The sequence below is a fragment of the Cervus canadensis genome, chromosome 22, assembly GCF_019320065.1.
Source record: "Cervus canadensis isolate Bull #8, Minnesota chromosome 22, ASM1932006v1, whole genome shotgun sequence".
NCBI classification, from domain to species: Eukaryota; Metazoa; Chordata; class Mammalia; order Artiodactyla; family Cervidae; genus Cervus; species Cervus canadensis.
The window spans coordinates 59,378,029-59,388,336 of record NC_057407.1 but is presented as its reverse complement, the minus strand read 5'-3'; the positions used below and the strand labels follow the sequence as shown (position 1 = coordinate 59,388,336).

At 38.9% G+C, this 10,308-nt stretch overlaps 1 pseudogene; it reads left to right on the top strand.

Annotated features, from left to right (window-relative positions):
* The first annotated feature begins 362 nt into the window (after positions 1-362).
* Positions 363-1,295, top strand: LOC122424653 (annotated as a pseudogene).
* The last annotated feature ends 9,013 nt before the right edge of the window (positions 1,296-10,308 follow it).

The following is a 10,308-nucleotide window of genomic DNA, read 5'->3' as shown; positions in this document are numbered from 1 at the left end:
AACCACACACATAACCATACACATATTTTCTACCTCTCTTTTCAGTCTTCCACTATGTGTAAGATCTACTGTTTCACCTTATGCTCAGAGTCATCTCACATAATTAAGTGTCCACAGATCAACTCCTGCCTCTGCATCAAGATCTTTATGTCTATACTATAAAAATCCCATTACCCAGGAGAGACTTTGAGTAATCTTCAAGAGATCAGGCCAGTTTTTCTATCTCAAAAAAAAAAAAATCATAAGCATTCAGAACTCAATAGAACTTAGGCATTTACTGTTTATAACATTGACAATGAATTCAAGGTTGAGCTAATGAAATGTGACTTTTTCAAGTAACATGAATTAATCTTAATCTGAGATACATGGAAAATAGAAGCAATGTGACAGAGTTTGTTCTATTGGGGCTCTCACAGAATCCAAAGATGCAGAAAATCATCATCCGTTGTGTTTTTGATTGTCTACATTGTCTCTATTGTGGGGAATGTGCTCACTATGGTCACCATCAAAGCCAGTCATTATGGGGGTACCCCACTTACTGTTTCCTGGCTCATCTCTGGTTCATCGATGCCTGCTATTCCTGTGTCAATACCCCTAAAGTGATCATAGATTCACTCTATGAAAAGAAAATGAGTCCTTTCTATGAATGCATGATGCAGATCTTTGGGGAACGTTTATTTGCAGGTGCTGACATCATTCTGCTTACTGCAATGGCATATGACCGCTATGTGGCCATCTGTAAGCCCTTGAATTATACTACTATCATGAACTGGCAGGTTTGTGGCCTTTTAGTAGGAGTGTCATGGGTGGGAGGCTTTCTTCATGCAACCATACAGATTCTCTTCATCATCAAATTACCCTTCTGTGGCTCTAATGTCATAGACCACTTTATGTGTGATCTGAACCCTTTGCTTGATCTTGCCTGCACTGATAGCCACACTCTAGGACTCTTTGTTGCTGCCAACAGTGGTTTCATCTGCCTGCTAAACTTTCTTCTCTTGACTGGCTCCTATGCAGTCATTCTGCACTCCTTAAAAACCCAGAGTTTGAAAGCTCGGCAAAAAGCTCTCTCCACCTGTGTCTCCCATATCACAGCAGTCATATTTTTCTTTTTACCCTGCATATTTGAGTGCCTGAGACCAGAAACTAGTTTACCTATTGATAAAGCAGTTGCTGTATTCTACACTATGTTAATGCCCATGTTAAATCCCTTAATCTATACTTTGAGAAATGACCAGATGAAAAATGCCATTAGGAAATTGTGTAGTAGGAAAGTGATTTCAGGTGATCAATAAGATGTGTGAGAAACCCAACATTTATTCAAATTATGCAAGGATCAAAAGGATATTGTTTGTAAATTAGGCTAAGAATACCTATGAGATTTAAAAAAAAACACCTACAAACCATACATTCTGCAAGGTGAAGAGAAGAAATGGTTTTAGGTAAAGAGAGACAAACCTAACCTGAGACTAATGTTTGCATATTTGGAAAGTTCTGCCAAACTGGATTTTAGTTTTACTGTCTTCATTATTGTATATGGATTCATAAGCTTTCATCACAATAAAAATATCATTATATTAATATTCAGCTGCAATCTCTATAACAATATAAAGAGGTAGACACTGCTATCATCCCCATTTTACAGGTGTGTAAGCAAATAGAAAGGACTATGTTCCAAAACAGAACTATAATGAAAAACCTGTAACTGGAATCTAACTGACCTCTCAGACCATGTTTTTGTTTGTTTGTTTGTTTGTTTTTTTTTATGATCATGTTCTTAACTGCTGTAATCTATGGCCAGGCAATGATGATAGAAAGGTGGAATAATTATACCAGTTACCATTTATTGAGACAGGGACTGTGAGTGACTATATATCCATCTTTCTGTCTATATACACATATATGCCATTTTAAAATAAATTGGCATATATACATTAGTTATATATACAATAGTATATATATATATATATATATATAGATAGATGGATAGATAGATAGATATGCACACACAATTTTATTATGTATGGTGGTGGTTTAGTTGCTAAGTCATGTCTGACTCTTGCAACCCATGAACTGTAGCCCACCATGCTCCTCTGTCCATGGGATTTTCCAGACAAGAATACTGGAGTGGACTGCCATTTTCTTCTCCAGGGTATCTTCTCCACCCAGGGATGAACCAACATCTCTTGCACTGGCAGGCAGATTCTTTACCACTGAGCCACCTGAGAAGCCCATATGTGTTCATTACATATAACTAAATTCTATTTTTTTAATTAAATACTCTACAAATTTGTACACATCATTGTTGGTGGTAAGCTGGTAATTGACAATAACACTATGGTATGAAACTACTTAGAATGAAAAACAATAAGCTATTTAACCTCTAAAGGTAAATGACAAGTGTTACATTATTTATAATTTTTTTTTTAATATTAAGTATAATTCTCCATTGTTCATATCACAAACTTAGGCTCAGAAAGCCATCAGTAAGAGTGGTGATTTCAATAAAAAGAACATTTTAATGACAGATATTTTCTCAGGCCATTTCTCTCACTCTTCTTCTCCTGGGACCCCTATAATGGGAATATTAGCATGTGTGATATTGTCTCAGAGGACTCTTAAACTGTCCTCATCTCTTTTCATTCTTTTTTGCTTGTTTGTTTTCTATTTGGCTGCAGTGATTTCTACCTCTCTTTCTTCTGACCCACTGATTCATTCTTTTGTCTCATTCAGTCTACTCTTTATGCTTCTAGTGTATTTTTCATTTCCATTATAGCATTCTTTAATTCTGCTTGACTGATCTTTATATTTTATCATTGTTTGTTAAAAATTTATGATTTCCCACTCTGTACATTTGTTTTCCTCCCAAGTTCTTTATCTTTACTGTCATTACCCTGATCTCTTTCATCGGTGGGTTTCCTATTTTCACATCACTTTGTTGTTCTTCTGAGATTTTATCTTGTGCTTTTGTTGGAAACATATTCTTCCATCACCTCATCTTGTCTAAATTTCTGTTTATCTTTTTATGTAAGTAGTAGGCTAGTGAGGATTCTTAACCTTGGAGGAGTGGTCCTCTGTAGAAGATGTCCTCTGTGTCCCAGCAGTGGACTCTCATCTCACTCCCAATGGCTAGAAGCCAGTGGTCTCAGGACTGTTAGACTGTTACACCAGACTGCTTGAGTCTGGTCTAGACGCTTCTGCAGGTTTCCTGGTGGGAGGAGCAGGTGCCTGATGACTGGTGGGTTGAAGTAGGACTTGGACCTCTGATGGGCAGGACTATGTCTAGAGAGAAAGTCTAGAGGTGGTTGTGGGCTCATAAAGTCTTTAGACAGCTTGTCTGCTGTGTCTTACACTCAGTTTGTTTTTCGGCCTGGGGTGTCCCAGCAATGGAGGCTATAGGCTGTTGGGTGGGGCCAGGTCTTGGTGCTGAGATGTGATATATGATAGGTTCCAGTTTGTTCTGCAATTACTCATGATTTTGATGTTTTTGTGAGAGGAGGTGAATTTTTGAGGATCCCTTTACTCCCATCTGGGCAGCTCTCCTCAAATAAATTTGATTGATAGAAGTATAGTATATGGAAGTCTAGAAGTGGCAGATAAAAGAGATATTTAGGGATGGTGTAGAGAGAAGTTGTGGAACTTCTATGCCCTTTCCAGGTGCAATGATCCCAGCACCTCCATGAGTTCATCAACCCAGAAGATCATTACACAAACACTGCAGTAATCACTACTGTAGTCACAATCTCATTTGGTCCTAAAGTTGTGGCTAGTCCTCCAAATCTATCAATTCTAACCCATATCCCCTTGTAAAGTTTATTTTGAAATAAATTTAGTAAAATGAAATGAGTTTTTTTTGTTCTCATTTATTTTAATTTCCAGGAAATTACAAAGTTCAGTGTTTTCATGTCATGCTCGAGGAAGGAGATATACGTGAGTGTGTGTGTGTGTGTGTGTGTGTGAATGGAAATTTTGTGATTCCCTCATAAAACTAATTTTATCTACACCTCCATAACACCAGCATGAACACACACAAATACACACACCACTATACAAGGGTTTAAGACTATTTGGATTCCAGGAATGAATGAATGAAGGTAGCAGTTATAAAAGAAAACAAAACAAGCTAATAGCTTGTTGGAAATGTGAAGTAAGTTAATGGAATAGGTTATACAGAAGTTAAACATGAAAAAATACTTAGAAGGTTTTATGTGGCTCAAAGTCGTTCAGTCACTAAGTTGTGTCCAACTCTTTGTGACCCTCTGGACTGCAGCACACCGGGCTTCCCTGTCCTTTACTATCTCCCAGAGTTTGTTCAAACTCATGTCCACTGGGCCTTCCCAGGGGTCACTAGTGGTAAAGAACTTGCTTGCCAATGCAGGAGACATAAGAGACGTGGGTTCCCTATGTTCATCACAGCACTGTTTATAATAGCCAGGACATGGAAGCAACCTAGATGCCCATCAGCAGACGAATGGATAAGGAAGCTGTGGTACATATACACCATGGAAAATTACTCAGCCATTAAAAAGAATTCATCTGAATCAGTTCTAATGAGATGGATGAAACTGGAGACCATTATACAGAGTGAAGTAAGCCAGAAAGATAAAGACCAATACAGTATACTAACACATATATATGGAATTTAGAAAGATGGTAACGATAACCTTATATGCAAAACAGAAAAAGAGACACAGGTGTACAGAACAGACTTTTGGACTCTGTGGGAGAAGGCGAGGGTGGGATGTTTCAAGAGAACAGCATCGAAACATGTATATTATCAAGGGTGAAACAGATCACCAGCCCAGGTTGGATTCATGAGTGCCGGGAGCCGAGATCCCACCCATGACAAGGTCATGAGGGAGAAAACCTGACGGGCAAGGCGGATCAGGTTTTCAGGGATTCTGAAAAGCTGCCCCCGGCACTCACCTTAAAGATGATATCTGTCTTTCTGATGCTTGCTTCAATAGACAACTCCCTAATTTCTGTGACACAGGCAGAAGGCCTTCCCCGATCTCTTTCCAAATAAGAATCAATTTAGAACTTTAACCAATAAGTTTCCTGGGTGGTGGTATTTTATGAGATTATCCAGGATGAAAGGAGTGCTTTAATTTAAACTCCTTTGCTGGTATTTTAGTTTGTTTGGCAAATGCGTTTATGCCCTTGGTACTAATATACATGATTGCTTATAATGCCCTAATCATAAAACAGCATAAAGAACCTGATCACATAAAGGCCCTAATAGGCACAGAACCCTTCGGGGGTGAGGAAGCCCTATTAGAGAACATAAAAATATCATTCTAAAAGTGGTTATAGTTAAAGATTTAGAAAAATAAGAGTTTAGAATTGTTAATTTTAACCAGGAATGCTAAACAGGGGCTGCCTCATTGGAGCTGCAGAGTCTTTGTGTGGTAAACCTTTTAGATAAATTTAACTGATAACTTCTGCAAAAGGACTGACCTTTGTGTTCATTAAAGAATTGATTACGGAAAACAGCTTTGCATTCACCTAGGTCATAAAATGTCAATAGGCCCCAAGGCCAGAAGATAATGTACAAGACCCTCATAAACAAAGAAGTATGCAGAAAACACCCTGGTTTCATGAAGAACAAGCTGATGTAATGTTAAACTATCTTCCCCTTAGAAATGTACTAAGTTAGGTCATAAAAGCCACAGTAAAAAATAAAGCATTGACAGACTCTGCCAGACTCTACTAACCACTCCCTCCCCAGTCTGGTCTCTCTCTCTCTCTCTCTCTCTCTCTTTCTCTCTCTCTCTCCCTCCTTTTCTCGCCTACACCATTCATCCTGAGGGTACCCCTGGATCCTGCTGAGGCTGGACCCCAGCAAGTGGCGCCACGAACAGGGAACCCAAAGGTAATCCCCCCACCATTGTTCAGTCTTTGGGATGGCTAGGACCCCACTAGGGCTCTGCGGGCTCCCCTGCATATGATAGGTAGGGTGAGGAAAGTGGGTAGGCTTCAGGTTTCTTCTTTAGGACCCCACTAGGGCACTACAGGCCCCCCTGCATAAGAAAGGTAGGGTAAGGAAGGTGGGTAGGTTTAAGGTTCCTTCTTTTCTAAGATTAAGATCCTCTCCTTTTTCTTCTAATTAGTAACAAAAATGGGTAACAGTGAGTTAAAGGAAAGACAGCTTTTTATTGGGGTTATATTGCAGCTATTAAATAAAAGAAGTATTAAAGTAAAAAAGGCTAGTGTTCAATCTTTTTTCACATTTGTACAGGAGCAATGTCCTTATTTTCCAGAAGAGAGCAGTTCTCCTGGGTTCCCTTACCCTCCTGCTCTCCACCTGGGTGCCCTTTCCAATGAGATCTCTTGCTTTGTCAGCACATGTGTCTCCTCCGAGCTCAGTTACAGGCCCTGGAAGGGGTCCCCCTTCCTGCAACTGGTGGGGACTCTTCTTCGCTGAGACTGACATCCTGACCACTCGGGGTACTCAGAGGCCAGCTTGCCTGCCAATGGACCAGACCCAGCGGCCGCAACCGAGACCCTTTTGTCCCTGGTCTCCTCCTGATGTGAACGACTGGCCAGAGTGCCCCGACTAGTAAGGAACAAGAGACTTTATTGACCTCTCTCCCCTTCCCTCTCTCTGTCCTCTCCTTAGCCCTTCCTATCCTTCCCGTTTTTCTAATCCCCCGGTCCTGGACACAGGAATTTGGTCGAAGGGCCTCAGCTTACGCTGAGGATTGGAGACTGATCACCTCCTGTTGGCAGAGAACTCGAATTCTGGCAGGGCCGAGTTCCAGTCCTCCCTTCTCTGGAAGCGCAGGGAAAAGTCCCGTAATGCCTGGGTGTCTGCAGGTGGCAGGAGACGTCTGTAAGGCCACCCCTTTTGTCCCCCTTTCCCGCCTCCTCCTCCTTCTTTTCCTTTCTTCCTCTTAAAACCTTTGAAGACATCTAAAGTTCTGTGTCTCTATAGAAGGTTTTCTGAGAAACTGTATTCTTGTATTTAAGGGAGTGTCTGATGAGGACTGCCAGGTTTATATGTGTGTGTTTTAACTCTGTGCTCTGTGTTGTGATTTTTGATGGCCATTCTGCTTTTTGTTAGAACTTGATTTTCTTTCCCTGTGCCTTGAGACCAGGGCTCTCAGGAACACTTATCTAGACCATCTCTAACTCCTGAGGCTGAGGGAAAAGGGAAAAAGCCTTTAAAAACTTTTATTTATTTCAACTTTTTTATAAACTAGTAAATTTTATATTGTAATATCTAATTCATGACCAAACTTAAAAAATGAAGCTAGATCTTGCACTGTGTCTGTCTAAATATGTCTTGGTATGTCTTTGTCTCTGGGTGATATTTTTTAGGTTAATTGGTAAATGAGCTCTATTTAATTGGCTTTAAAAAAAGGTAAGAGCTTACAAATCAAATAACTCTAAATTAAACAAATTCCAGGTTCAGGTAAACTGGAAAATATTCAGTATTAAATACCTGATATTAATGTTTCTTTGTTGACCTATCTAATACAGACATGTCTTAGAGTAATTAACATCAAGTAAAATATTTTCATTATGCCTAGGCTTATTATAAGTTAAATATTGTTATATTGTAATATCTGTTACAAGTTTGTCAACAAGGAAAGTACCTCAAGTAAAGAAACTTCAAAAAAAATGTAAATGAGATAGGAGTTTTTAGATAAACTATTAAAAATCATCATACTTTAGAAATGTCTCTCTAAAACAGTCCCTTTAGATTTTGGTAACCTGAATTTCTAGGGTGGTGCTAAATTAAGTGACTGATATATTGAATAGTTAGATCATTAAAAATAGTAATAATAATAATAAGATTCTGAAACATTCACTACTAAACACTGATTTCCCTTTACAGAAAAGTTAAAGAGATTTGGGACTACAAATGAATAATGTTTGATGCCATCCTGAGATGTTTGCTAGAATTTTTTTAGAAATTATCACTGGTATTTATGTTCACCAATCTATAGACTGCTAATATAAAGGTAAATTCTTGGTTGCTTAAGGAAAGTAAGATGTGTGCCTTCAGTAAACAAGGTATGAAAAATGAAGTTACATTTTATTAAAAAAAAAAAAAAAGGTGAAGTAAGTCTGACTTACAGGTGGCTGTTTCAGGATGGGAGAACAAAGTAATGGGTACAGAAAGTGTTAAAAATGTTTGATGGAAAGTGCAAATATATTATTTCACAGTGATCTATATAATTCTACCTGACAGAGTACCATAGACCCTTTTGATATTTATTGACAAAACTGCCTAAATAGCTTGACTTCTAGCTGACTTTGGGATGCTTCAGAGGGCCCCTGAGACATCCCAAAGAGCTATTAAACTACCTGAGTTCATTTGACATGTTAAATTGCATGGGAATTATTGTTGGAGGAGTGATAAATATTCTCAGGTTATATTGTATGGTTGATGTTACTTATATAGATATCCTAGAAATTATGTGAAATTCATGAAAATCTGATATGTCCTGGTAAAATGTCAGTTATAATTTTAGTTATCACGTTAAAGTGTTATAAGTCACAGCAATGACCAGGCTACTTTGTCAATTACAATTTAATTAGATTTTAAACATGCCTTGTATGGTTTCACTCTCATGCCTTAAAAAAAAATACTGCTAGTTCTTCAATATTTATAAAAAGACTTTTCTAAGATTAACTGAAAATGTTTGTTTGCTATCTGGTAAATTGGTAACAGACTGGAATTTAGTCTACTCTCTATGTTAAGAGAAAAAAGTTTTCTTAGAATGAATCTTTCAATAACAAATTATGAATTTCTTTGCCTTTAAGTGATTTATATTTGTTTTTAAAATCTTTTGATACTTTAGTAAAGTAAATAAGTGTTATTTAAGATTATGGTACATATAAAAGATCATTCTGCTTCTACCAAAAATGACCCCTCACTGTTAGACTTGTGTTATCTTAATGTCTTAAAACTGACAATGCCCCTGCTTACACTTCTAAATCTTTTCAAGGCTTTTGTACAAGGTTTCATATAAAACATAGCACAGGTATCCCTTATAACCCACAGGGACAAGCCATCATAGAAAGAGCACATTAGACTCTAAAAACTCAAATTTTAAAACTACATAAAGGTGAATTTAAGTATAGTTCCCCTCACCAGATTCTACAACACGCTCTTTTTGTGATATACAATCTAAACACTGATTCATTTGGGGTTACTGCAATGCTCTGACATTGGAGTCCAGAGCAGCAGAGTACAAAACTTCTGGTTAAATGGAAAAACCTTCTTTCAGAACAATGGAGGGGTCCTGACCCATTACTAACCAGCGGCTGAGGGTGTGCTTGTATTTTCTCCCAAGGTGCTGAGTAGAAAATTTGGATCCCGGACAGACTGATTCGACACTAATTCGCCATGTCGCAGTCCCCCAGACATCTGGTTCCCCCATTACTTTGACCACAAAAGAAGAAGGACACTCCTCTGCCCCTGCCTCTGCCGCCCACCTAGAAGGTCCAGCAGACTCTGAAACAACCGGCAGTGGAGATCCTGGAAGAACAAATGCAAACCACCAGGACGCCCTGAGCAGGCAACTCAACAAGCCTCCATACCCACATGGGGGCAAATTAAGTCACTTTGCCATCTAGAACAGGGAATAGCTTCTCTACAGGGATCCTCAGCCTCTCCTCAAAGGGTTTTTATTGCTATGCTTGCTTTACTGTCTTGCCAGGCAAGTGCTACCTCTTCTACATCAGAAAAATACTGGGCATATTTCCCTGATCCCCTGACCTTCCAAGTAGTTACTTGGAACAATGACCCTATACAGGTCAACACAGACCAGCCTCGTCTCTTGGGAGGATCCTATACTTCTTATGATAAAGATCACTACCCTATCAATTTTAACTATACTTTTAGGGGATTAACAGATGACCTTCCCCTTTGCTTTAACTTCCCCCATAGTCATACAAGTGATCTTATTACTCTCTCTAAGGAGGGGTGTGTTGGAGCCTCCAAGAAAGCAATTCTGACAGATTCTCCAGCATCAAAATTTTCAGACAAAACAGGAGATAGGCTGGTTTGGATATTACAGGCCCACATGCCCAGGGTCCTTGACCCCTATAAATCCTTGTTCCTTAATGCTCCACCAAAATATCCAAATTGTATTGATGTTGCTCCTTCAGACGTCATACGGAAAAAACTATAGACAACTGCCTTGGATATCCGGTATGGAAATCCTGTACTTATAATTCAAAAACAGATTATAGAATACCGGGAGGCAGAAACTATTCGGTACAAGACTGGAGCAATCCAAACCCAAGTCAGGATCCAGGATCTGTTCCTGACTATCAATAGGTTTAGCATTTGGA